Genomic DNA, 11,394 nt, shown 5'->3' on the forward strand with positions numbered 1-11,394 from the left:
CTTGTTAGCTAACAGTTTGGGATGCTCACAGTATTTATGTGTGTGTTTATTTATTGATTTTGCCCCTAACAGGCCCATATGTCAGTACCATCTGCTCACCCAAATTGTTGGGCCAACCATCCCCTACCCCTTCTTCTCCCATGCTCATGTCCCCTCAACCAACCTCCAATCATTTTTCATATGCAGTTGAAACCCCAAAGCTCAGGTTAGCACAAGCAAAGGAAGCCTTTACCAAAGCACAACAATGAAAGCAGAGATACAGCAGTGAGTCAGACCCAGTCACCAGTGGTGATTGTGCATCATGTCAACTTATTTTTTTTTACACAGATCTTTTATATCTAGGGACATAAAAGGCAATGTTTTTTTTCCAGCATCTGAGCTGGACAGTTCAGACCTTGACTTTGTACCCAGTACTTTTTTCCCCAAAATCTTTCTTCCTTCCATGTCTGATAGCTCTCTCTTCCATGGGAAGTGATGGTGCTTGTTCAGCTTGTCTTTGCCGCAGATCCCGACCTTGCCTCTGGCATCTCTACACTGTGACCCTCACGCTGCCTCTGCCACAGTGCGAAATATCAGCCTGAACCAGCATCACTGACTTACACATGCATTCAGTGCACTCATAGTATGAAGCTCATACAACATCTCTGGTGCATTATGGATCAATGTAGCTCTGCAAGAGATTTTTTTAAAGATATGTTGGCTTTGATTAAATATGAATAACTTTGCTACTGAAATATGTATCTATGCATTACTCTTGGCATATATGGTACTTTTTTTTTTTTCTTCTCTGATATAAAAGAAACATACTTACACTTACAAACAAATGCCAAAGCTAAAAAAAAATGCTATTCTAAGTAGTCAAATGTAAAATATTGCTTAAATGTTTAAAATATAACCAGAAAGGATGAATGTGAACTATGCTGTGGTTTTATTAGATGAAGAACACATGAATTGCAAAACCAGCTGGCATCCAGTTGGGGTTAATTCAATCCTTGTATGAAGGTATTAGGGTTCAGCCTGACTAACCACACATCAGTGGCAATGAGTAATACAGACTGACATCCTATGGAGCTGGTCCTCAAATCCTCAATCTGACTTTTTTTTTATTTTATTTTTTTTAGCTAAAACACAATGAAGATTAGAAGGGTAGCCAAAATGAAATGACATTAGTTTATGAAAAGGCACAGTGATCACTGGAGATGGGCATCAATACATATGCAACATTAAATATAAATGTGTGTAAAAACAAATGGATAGACATATGGATGGGTAGGTGGATAGACAATGATTAGTTTTGGCCACACAACCAATATTTGTTTCTTGTTTTAGCGGGCTTCTCGCTTGTTAGAAACAAAGAGATTTTCTTAAAGCAACCAAAAGTTGGAATTCAGGAGGAAAATTATCCTTTTAAATAAAACAAATACTACACCATTCACCACCAAGCTACCACAACATACAAATAAAAATAATAATAATAACATGTATACACTATTATATTTCAATGTTTTAGTCAACTTTTTTATTTTTTATTTTGTAGGTTGCAAAGATCCATGTCGACACCAAAAATCTTTAATTCTGAATGATACTGATTGGTCTGCTCCCAATAACCAGAACTAGCACTGGTTGTCATGGTAAATGTTTTGCCACTGGGTGTATGCTCACTGTGTGGCACACCAACATCTGCAGGCAACATTCAATGCAAGAGTAAGAGTTGGGGGAAAAAAAAAAAAAGTATATTGTATTTTTTTTTTTTTTTTTTTTTGAAGTGCAGTCATGGTAGTGTCAATCTTCAGTCCTTTTCTTTTCCTAGGCCATACTCTGCTTTATGTCAGTGGTTGGCTCAAAACAGTGCTTTCTGAAGATTGTGTCTCAGCAGGGCACTGTGGCTATATTCATACTGCAGGCAAATGCAGCCCATATCCATTTTATGTATTTATTGCATATATGCAAACCTTATCAGTGCTTTTTTTTTTTTTTCATGACAGTCTGAACATCACAAATCATTTTTTTTTTTTTTTTTTTTTTATCCAACCCATGTCTTTTTCATATACGTTACTGAGAGAGAGACATAGAGAGATATCCAATGTTTTACAAAGTGATTGCAGTCTTAATGGTCATGTCACATTCCATCTGATTTTTTTATCAGTGAGGTAGCAGATCAATCCAAGAATTAATTATATTGAAACCAAACTTGTGTAGTTAAAATCTTAGAACTATGCACATTTTCAGCTACAGAACAGATGTCTAGTTGCTTTGTCTTTGTTCTTTTAATTTCACACATCTTGGATGATTGAGAATCTACAGCAACATGTGATAACAACATTAGTGTCAGAACATACCAATACTAACATAATGGATCAATACTAGAGTTTGTTTCTACCTTCAATCGCTGAAGACATGTTCCAAAAATGCAAGGCTGCACTGGAGGAGCCATCAAGAGGCAAGCTTGAATGTAAACACTGGACTAAACAATCATGTCTGGTATTAATTTAATTGGTTCTTATTGCAAAATGAGTTCACAGTTGAAATTGAACATGATAATGTGCAGCATCCACATTTACTTCCTTAAACACAGTGCACTGCGTTGTTTTCTTCTGCGTATGTGGGTCGCCTCAGAACTGTAAATTATTAACTCTGGAGTCTAATGGTGGTTGTATTTTAATAAAAATGTGAATTACCCATGCAACAAACAAACAAAAAAAAAAAAAGATAATAATAATTCTGATCTGTGCCAAAAAAAAAAAGAATTGAACATCAAGACCAGCATCTGAAAGTAGCCCATTTGACTACAAAACTGTCAAGTATTTAAAGTGCATTAACTTGGCACATGCAGTATCCTTTCCTGTCTGGGGATGCCATTGGCCATTACATACTCTTGAGCAGAGATACACACACACATAGTTACACACTGAACAGTGTAGCCACCAGAAGGAGGTAGGAAAGGGGCGGGGGAGGGTGACTGATACGGCTTGCTCTACTTTTCCATCTGACAGAACACAAGGGATCAAGACTGTGTCAAACAGCTAGTCGGCACGGCAAGAGGGAGTTGGCCAGTAGGGCTTATGTGCGCTCTTCCTTCATTGGGTGTTCCATCCTCGGACAGGCTCTCAGCTCATTACTGCTATGACAACAGCACATACCGAAAGCGCCAGCATGGTGAACGCAACTCTCAATTTGTTTGGTTCTCAAGGTTAACATAGTCAGGTTTAGGTGACTTTTGATGCCTTCATGCAAATTTTAAGTCTTAGAATTTGTTCCAATTTCTATAAGTACAGCTTGTGGTTTCATTCTGCAATTGAACTTCAGGGATACATGTAAATAGCTTTCAATTGATTCAAGTTATGCTCTTTATTATGGATGGATATGATAAGATACAATAGGATTTATTGTATTGTCAGATTGTTAGTCCTATTTTTGTGGACTTGAAGTATTAGCATTATTGATTTCACACTATGTGACCAGAAAATGTTGAATAGAGCTCTGCATCTTAATGTCCAGACAGCAATAACCTTTAGAACTGACGTTGTAGCTTTAGATGAAGATGCTAGGCATTCATATCGATTAGTATTTAAAGGTTAGAAGTAGTGAAGAAGACTAGTTATATATATATATATATATATATTTATTTATTTTTTTTCCTGATGACTGGAATAAATTGCCTGCTTACTACTGGACACTGTGCAGCTTGAAAGTAAGTAACCTTTATCCTTCTCTGAATTATTTACTTATTTTTATTTTTATACATGTCTGCATTACACATAAATATAGAATATTATATACAATATTTTTCCAACTGAAAAAATTGCATTATTCTCTTTACTCCTGTGCTACTTGCAATATATATGTGGCACATAAGTAAAGACCTACAAAATGCAGATGTTCCACATCACTCTGTCTCTCTTTATAGAGTATATCTATCTATCTATCTATCTATCATCTATCTATCTATCTGTCTATCTGTCTATCTGTCTATCTGTCTGTATGTCTGTCTGTCTGTCTGTCTGTCTGTCTGTCTGTCTGTCTGTCTGTCTGTCTGTCTGTCTATCTATCTATCTATCTATCTATCTATCTATCTATCTATCTATCTATCTATCTATCTATCTAGATAGCTGTCTGTCTGTCTGTCTGTCTGTCTGTCTGTCTGTCTGTCTGTCTGGCTATCTATCTAGCTATCTATCTCTCTATATCCATCCATGAAGTTATGCATCACCTTTTCATGGGGAATGATGATGTTATAACTGTTTTTGTCAAACCTTGTAAGTAACACTATGTGCAATATCATGCAATACTGCGTGATCTCGTAAAATGTGTTCAGACTTGGATTATGTGCTGAGGATGACATTCAGCCTCTACCAAATCAAACTCTAACCTAATATATGTTAATCTGACTGAGTTGAAGCCCATTTTGTGTTGGCTAAGGTTGAATAAGGTTGAATTGGTGTGATGGCCATCTTGAAATGGGTTGACTCCAATAATGAATCCGATGTCAATGTACATATAGTAATTATGGTAATGTCAAAGTTTTTAGTAAAATGTGTTATGCAGTGTGTAGCACTAGGGATAAAAAAAAAAAAAGTTTTTCTTCTTTCGGTTGCTCCCTTCCTCATCGGTCACCACAGTGAACTTTCTCGCATGAGTATGTAGCACTAGGAGTATGTGTTGCTAACGAGTGTCAGGTACTACCACACCTAATATACGGTCATTAATTGTAAAATTGAGTGAGATTAAAATGTACTTTTTGGTCTGGGTAATGCCAGTTAGTTGTGGCAGTTATCTTGAAATGGCTTGACTCCAAAAGTTGCAGTTGCAGATGTACAGTACATCCAGTGATTACTTTCTGAGCACTTAATTAAAATCTATCCAGTGGTTCATGATGTACTTTGCTTACATGACAGACACCCCCCCCCACACACAGACACACAAACACATTTAAAATTGCACTGCCCTTTCAACTTCAGCAATAATCTTACTACAAGAATCAAGTTTTTCATAGTAAGCATGATTGTATTTGTGTTCACAAAGAAAATCACCTTATGGTTTTATCCAAGACTGGAATCTGCATTTCCTGTTAGCTCACTACACACAACAGAAGGAAAGATAATCCCAGGAAAGAAGCTTAGAAATTAGCCCAGGGCCATGCCAGAGAGCAGCAGATTGGGCAGAGGATGTCACTGACTAAACATTCACCACACACAAATCAGGAAAATGAAGGCTTGGTGTGATGATCACAGGCAACACGAGCAAAAAGGAAGACCAGAAGCATCAAACAAGGACAACAAGTTTGTATCTAATCCCAGTATGCTTGTTCCTTTAAAGTTTACTGAATAAGTATTAATGCAGTAAACATATTTCTATCAAATGTACATTTTATTTTTTGTTTTTCCATACTGATCCAGCAGCAAATGGTTTGCATTCATCAGAAGAGATGCCTAATTCATGTTTTGCTGTATTTTTTTCTTTAAATATGGATCACACATCAATAAATATTTCATATTCAAATAGCCATCATGAAGATAACATTTATACACATAAGCCACAAAATACTTTCATCATTATCACAAGTCCCTTCATATCATCTTGGATCATGTTTCTCTGGTGGTGAGATTGGCCTCTGGATTCTCAGTACTCTTCCTCAGTGGAAGAGTTGAAACGCTTAGTTCCTACACAGTTAAAATCTGGGTCAAAGACATTTATGTATGCGGATACACACTTGGGCCCGCATGCACAAGAACATAAACAGCTCTGTAGCTAATACCGTAGTACAAATGCATCGTGGCCAGTCCTGTATAAAAGGTGTTAGAAAAGGTTGAGTAAGTACAAATGATTTGTGTCATGTGAGGATGTGCTTCAATGCTTTCTTGCTGTATTGAAATTTTAAAAGGATTGGATGCAGTGAGCAGCTGAATGTGCAATTCAGCATACTTCCAGACTTGGACAAAATGTATTTTCTAATGTTTTTTTTTTCTTTGGTTTTTTTCAATCAGCCAAAATAAATTAAATTATTTACTACAGATTTTGTTTGTTTCTTTTGAGAATTTAATGTTGGTTGAACTTAATTTAGTAGCATTGGCAGACAAGTGGCAAAGCATTGCGTTCTGATTTACACTAGAAAATGCAGTAAACTGGAACAATAGGGATCTTTTCTATTTTTCTAGTTTAAACAATTAAACAACAATTACCTCAGTGCAATCAGAACTACCTAGGAGTTATTTTTTATGCCAGTCTGTGTAGCCTTAATGATGTGAAATATGAAATTCAAAAAGGATATTTTGTAAAGTTGTATTAGTTTTCGACTCATGTTAATGTTTACTACCATTTAAATATGTTTCACAAACAAAATGACCAATGCTAATCAACTTTGACAGTACACATTCCATATGACATCATTTTGGCACTTCATTTTACTTGTTCAAACTTGCTAGTGACTTTTTTAATTTATTTTTGCTCTCATCTTAGTATTTTTGGTATTGTTTTGCTCTGGATCAAGACTGTGTAGTTACTGCATACAAATCTTCAACATTTCTGATTTCTAAATCAGGTTTGCTGAGCTATTTAAGCATCAAAGGTGATAAAATAGTTGCTAGAATTTCATCAAGAGTTTGTCAAAGAAGTTTTGGTTTATGCCGATAACTGATCACTGCTCTTGTATTTTTAGAATCCTTCATGCTCAAAAATATATTTCTACTCAATCCAAATCATGCTAACTCGTGTTTCAGAGCATTGTCAACATGAGGTTTATTTATTTATTTTTATGTTCTCTCTAGTTTGATTCCACCAACTTACTTATCTATAGATCGAATAAACAGAAAGTGAAAGGATATTTATTTTATCCAACAGTTGTTTCCACAGAATGCCACAAAGCAGTCCACCAGTTTGTACTGGAAATCTGAGGTGTACAGAGTGAAAAGGAGTGGTGAGAGTACAGTTCCCTGTGGCGCTCCTGAGCTAATGATCACCTGGTTATAAACGACTCAGGATGTAAAGATGTAAAGATCTAAATACATACATTTACAAATAAATACAAGTAAATACATACATTTACAAATGTAAAGATGTAGATACATACATAACACCCCCCCCCCCATCCCCCGGGCATTATTTTTTCCATCCAGAAGCCTATTATGCATAGCCATATCAAACCAGTGAAATGTATCTAATACTTCATTTTTATGAAACAATGAATTTATTCAATAAACAAAATCAATGTTTACAGTCAGCTTCTCTGACCATTGTTTGTTACAACTTGCAACTTACTGCCACAACAGCAACTGTGTGTGTAACCAGGGCCTTGTTGTGGAGTATGTAACATTATAGAGTTAAAAATAAATAAATAAATAAAATAAATAATCCACAAAAAGGTGTAAATGTGTATATTTTTAGTTGCCATTACAGAAATCCAGTAATTGAATAAATATAAAAGAGTTATTTTAAGAAAAGTCATATACTGTGACACAGGGGGATTATTTTAAGGAAGTTATTGCAATTCATTTAATAACTATTTGGGACATTTTGGAAGAAAAAATATATATATATTAATTGGATTTACACTCTTTTTTTTTATTATTTTTTTTTTTACATATGATATTGTTAGGGACTTGTGCCCACAGTTTGACATAACCCTCAATTATTATAAGGACAGGTGGATAATCACACCAAATAAATAAGCATCATAGATTTCTGATTTCCACCATTGAGAGCTTACAGTCTTACAGTGTGTGTTATGTGGCGAGAACCTTAACTTAAGCCCTTCATGAAAGTTATTCCCATATAAGGAGACACTTAAAAATATACTTTTTATCACTTTAATTATAGGCAGAGATGTGATGGCAATACAAGATAGGACCATTAATCTGAAGCGGCTAAATGGAACTGGGTCAGTGTCCAGTTTAACATTTTCCTTTAATTTCCCAGGCTCCCTTTTGTGATGGGGAACACAAAAACATGTGTATGTGTGAAACCAGACACTTCAACTCAATTAGAGCCTCACTCAGGCTAATGAAGTACAGTTATGTGGATGAATCATTGTTAGTGCACCAATAATGTGTATGTGTTAGGTTGAAATCTAAATCATATCCTCATAAGCCCATTTAGCTTTGCAATTCTTAACTTTCTTCTTTCTTTTTCAATGAAAGTCTGTAAATGTGTTACGGAGCATCTAAGGCAGCATGCTTACTGACATAATGCTGAATGCTAATCCATGTCTTGTGTTTTTTAGACATGTAGCAATTTGAATTTAAAGCATGTTTTATGTAATAGAAGCAAATCTTTATTTAATGTACATACTGATTTCCATCAAAGCATGACATTGTATTGTCATCCTACATTGCTTTTTTGACAATTTTTACGTTCCTTTTTTTAATTTTCACTGTGCAATTTCTCTATTTTTTTTCTGACCAATGATGAAACAGAATCTGAATGAAATGAATTCCCTCAATCTCAAGAGTTTCTTGCAGCAAGTTCCATGAAGAGGGAGCAGAGTGAACAATTTGTTTTCTTTAAATATGAAGCTTTTTGAATCTGGGTTTTAGAAAGAAGGATGTTAAGAGCTGCTGGCATTGGTGCAAAATTACACGTGCAATTTGGACATCTGCTGTCAATAATTTTATCTGTGCTGATTCAATTAGATCATCGACAGCAAACATGTTTTACTTTTACTCGTACTTTTCACTGTATAGGAGCAAACTGACATCATGCATGATCTGAACGAAGTTTTGTGCATTCGCTCTTCGATGAAAATGTTTTCATGCTTGGAACTGAATTGTCTGCAAACACGCACTTCCTGTTGAAATCCAGACTTCACATTGCCAGCTGGCATGTAAACTGATGCTGAGTCAACGAGTACATTTCCTGTGTGAATGTGTTTTTGTCACGTTGATTCTTTAAGACATTTTTGCATTCCTATTTGTGGCCTTGGGATAAATACACTGTTGTCTTGAACAACACAGCAGATAACTGAATTCATTGGTTTCAAATGATTTGAATAACTTAAAAAAAAATGTATTTAGCAACCTCATTTATTTTATTTTTTCTTGAAGCCTTATAAAAAAGAATATAGATATTGACATATAAATACTAAAACATGCATGTTAGGCTGATTGGTAACTCTAAATTATCCCCAAGTGAGTGAGAGAGTGAACGGTTGTTTGTCTCATTTGTCTCTGTCCCTGTGATGGACTTGCAACTTGTCCCTGCCTCAGTAAGTGCTGGATATGGGCACCGGTAATCCCCGTGACCTGAAAAGGGGTAAAATATAACAGATTGATGGAATTATAGACAAGAATGAAAAAGAAAAAGATTAAAACTGAAACCTAACTTCAAATTTTATTTTATGGAATTTAAAATGCAATCAGATCAGTTGTGCTTACATTTTTTAATTCTGTTTTTAATTTTATTTTTTTATTTTTTATTATCATAAGCTATTCATCAGGTGGCTGTAAAATATTGACTTTATTACAACATTTTTTGGGAAAAAAAATACTGCTTTTGTGTGTGTGTGTGTGTTTGCAAGATACAAATAGAATAGACTTTATTGTCATTGCACCTAAATACAACAAGAATTGGGTTTGCTTCCCAGAGCAAAAGTTTAAAAAAGTTTACATTAATATAAAACTATATATATATATATATATATATATATATATATACTGTATAAAGAAAGGTAATAGTTACAGATCTAAACACGCCAAATGTGCAACACAAAAAGCAGACTGATATTACACAAGTTGTCCCTTATTCAGTTATTAAGCATTCCTGTTTTAAATGTGCTATACACATACATTTTATATGACTTGACTTGACTCTTATTACAGCTTTTGTTTTCAGTAATGGCTTATGGATAAAATAATAATTATAATAAAAAATAAAAATTAAAAACTCTGTTCTTGTCTTGATTGAGCCTTTCCCTGATGGTAACAGTTCGCCCCACATTTAACAATATGCATACATACAACAGCTTAGTCAAAGATTTTTATTTTATTCAGGTAAAATATCTTTTAAAAAAATCGTAAATTTCAGGGATTCAAAACATTGTTGGCCCTTTTAGATTTACTGCTTTCTAACATGATGCAATTGGCGTTTACAACGTTGCCCTTTCAGTCAAGAGTTTATGCCAATGCGTTTACCGTCTACTTAAAAGGTCAATTTGTTCCAACTCTCAGCAAGTGTTGTTATTTTATTTTTTTTACAACAGCCACATCAAAATCCCACTAACAATTAGACAGTATATTGGAAAGCACTCGTGCAATCGACACGTCAAGTATTAAATATTTCAACCTCTCCGAGACAGATTAACACATAAAGGTTTCATGGTTGCCAAGTTACAGATCCTAATCAATGAATCTCTGACTTCTGCACACATTTCCACTTTGAGTGGAAAAACACAAACTGAACATAGATTTGGACACAGGGGTTGTTGTTAAAAGGGACACGTGTATTGCAATTGTTGATTCCTCAATTTAAATTGTATATGTCGTATGACTAAACACCTGTAAAATACATTGATTTGAACACAAGCAATTATCAGTTACCACCATTTTGAAAATTAAACAAAGGTACTGCACTTTTAGACTCCTTCCACACTACTCTTAATGTGCACATGTATAATTCTAGCAGCCCTGAGGCAGAACTAAACCTGACCTGAAAACACTGTAGGTCAACATCTGGCTGTGAAGAATCCTACTTGTAGGTGCAATCACAATGCTATCTCATGCACATTGTCATTGCCACTGTCTTCTTGTCTGTTTATTACATTTCTCTGACACATAGAGACACTCACCAGCCCACACCCTGTTGCTACCTGTCAAACTGTCTCTGAGCGTCTCTGCTGCGTCTCGTTTTCCGAGCTTCAGTCTTTGAAGTGTCACAGTGCAGATGACGATGATCAGCGCGCTGTGCTCACATCTCATTACTGACATTATAAATTATGTGTATGTGTGTGTGTGTGTGCGGTCCTTCGTGCTCAGATATACTTTTGAGAATTAATGTTGACACATTCTTGTCATTCAAAGACACACTGGTGATGCTGGAGTGGCCTGTCAAAACAGACATGAATCTCATCTGGAGTGATGTATTACACTCTGGTGAACATGTTGTTATTGGCAAGTAGTGGTTTCCTTTTAACGGTTTGTTTGCTGTCAGGTGATTGGCAGCAGCATAGGATGCAATATGTTTGCATTTGTTTAAATATTTTACAAATATATTTGGGAAATAACAAACGTATATTTTGTTTAACACTTGGAGAACCTTATCCGGAAAAAAGCAGCTTTTTTTTTTTTGTTTGTTTGTTTGTTTTTGTTGTTGTTTTTGTTCCTCTAGTTTTTCCAGTTATTTAATTCTTCATGTTGGTGCAGTCAAGAAAGACATTTTCTTTCTGACAAATGCAACATACGTATATAT

This window comes from Nematolebias whitei, chromosome 19, assembly GCF_014905685.2.
Source record: "Nematolebias whitei isolate Nwh7 chromosome 19, NemWhi1, whole genome shotgun sequence".
In the NCBI taxonomy this organism is placed as follows: Eukaryota; Metazoa; Chordata; class Actinopteri; order Cyprinodontiformes; family Rivulidae; genus Nematolebias; species Nematolebias whitei.